The sequence below is a fragment of the Octopus bimaculoides genome, chromosome 3, assembly GCF_001194135.2.
Source record: "Octopus bimaculoides isolate UCB-OBI-ISO-001 chromosome 3, ASM119413v2, whole genome shotgun sequence".
NCBI lineage: Eukaryota > Metazoa > Mollusca > Cephalopoda > Octopoda > Octopodidae > Octopus > Octopus bimaculoides.
Genome location: NC_068983.1, coordinates 38,825,143 through 38,827,400, shown reverse-complemented (window position 1 = coordinate 38,827,400; position 2,258 = coordinate 38,825,143). Strand labels below are relative to the sequence as shown.

The 2,258-nt window shown below is 31.0% G+C and overlaps 1 protein-coding gene across 1 annotated transcript in view; it reads right to left on the bottom strand.

Moving 5' to 3' along the window:
- LOC106875007 (tyrosine-protein kinase fyna) overlaps positions 1 to 2,258 on the bottom strand; it is a 430,432-nt gene that overhangs the window by 427,395 nt on the left and 779 nt on the right. The gene's annotated exons all lie outside the window — the stretch shown is intronic.

The window sequence follows — 2,258 nt, the reverse complement described above, 5'->3', positions numbered from 1 at the left end:
ATATATAATATGTATGTATCTATATACACAGATACCTACGAAGATCATAGGATAATCAGTTATTCCTTGGTCATCTCTATCCTTTCATACATGAATATATATATATGTCTTTTATCTTTTACTTGTTTCAGTAACTGGACTGCGACCATACTGGGGCACCATCTTGAAGAGGTTTTAGTCTACCCCCGTACTGAACCGCTAAGTTACAGAGATGTAAACAAACCAACATTGCTTGTCAAGCAGTGGTGGAAGACAAACAGTCACACACATACACACACACACACATATGATGAGCTTCTTTCAGTTTCCATTTACCAAATCCACTCACAAGGCTTTGGTCAGCCTAAGGCTATAGTAGAAGACGCTTGCCCACAGTACCAATAAATGCATATAAGTATGATAATCATCATTTTCATCATAATTAAAAATCTATTTTCCATGCTGGCATGGGTTGGACAGTTTAAGGATATGTCAATATCCAATGGGGCCAAGGCCTGTTTTGAGTTCCAACATCTGGATGGGCATGGTTTCTACAAATCAATGCCCTTCCTAATGACAACCATTTTACAAGGTGTGCTGGGTACTTTTTAAATCACACGCACAAACACACACACACACACAAAGATACACACGCACACATATCTTTACATATATGCATATAAACATGCATGAATCTAGGTATATATTGACACACGCATATATTTATCCATGAAATATATATATATATATATATATATATATATGCATATTTATTTATATATGCATGTATGTATGCATCAATATATTTATGCATTTTATATATCTATATCAATCTACCAATCTCTCTATCTATATTTACATACATATATATATATATATATATATACACATACACGCAGACACACACATGAATTTATATTTACATACACTATATAAACATAATATCAACATATAAATACAAATATATACATATATGCATACATACATCTCTGTATGTAAGTGTATGTATATGTGTGTGTGTGTGTGTGTGTGTATGTATGTATATGCATACATATATCATTACACACCAGAATATTGATATATATAAATATTTACACATACACATACATATATACATATGTATACACACACACACATATATGTAGGTATGTGTATATATATATATATATATATATGATGATGATATACACACATATATACACTCATATGTACACACACATTTTGTGTACATATATATTTACATACAAATATGTACATTTACTTTCAATAAATGCCTATACATATTTTCATTTTGTTCCTCACTGATTTGATATCATATCTCTCACTCTCTCTCTCTCTCTCTCTCTCTGCCTATCTATCTATCTATCTATCTATCTATCAATCTATCTATTTATGTATTTATATATCTTTATGTTTGTGTGTGTGTATACTTGTATGCGTGCTACATATATATACACACATACACACAGAGGAAGGGAAAGAAAGAGGGAGGGAAAGAGTGAGTGAGAGAAATAGAGAGTAAGAAAGTCTGAAAAGAGAGATAAAGAGCCAACTCCAATATATAGCTGGTATCTTATATATAGACCCTGGTAAGATAAAAATTGACACTGACATTGGTAGAATTTGAATTCAAAGAACAGAGATCCAGAACAATTACCACAAGGCATTCTATCTAATATTCCAATGACCATGCCAGTTCAATTAACTGCCTACACATATTTGTCTATATTTGTGTGAGCATGTGTATGTACATATATATACATATATCTAAATGTGAAACAAGGTGGAAAAAAATAGTACTCAAATACCGAAGATAGAGTAGTATGCTTTATTATCAAAACTGCTAAAACATAACAAAAATGTCACAAAAACTGTTACTCAGAGTTTCACATTCCCGTTCATTGGACAACCAAAACTGTCAAACAAACAGGAGCGTGAAACTCTGAATAACAGTTTTTTGTGATAATTTTACAGATTTAATAATAAAGCATACATACATACATACACACACACACACACATATGCATGTATGTAAATAGAGATAGAAAGATAGATAGATAGATAGATAGATAGATAGATAGATAGATAGATAGATAGATACATAGATAAAAAAATATAAACATTTACATCTATCTGTATGAGTCTGTTTTGTGTGGGCATGGAGCTGTATGTATATATTTGCTTGTTTATATATGTGCATACATATATAAATGTAAATATATATACATGTGTGTTTATATCTACACACACACACACACACACACACACACATACATATA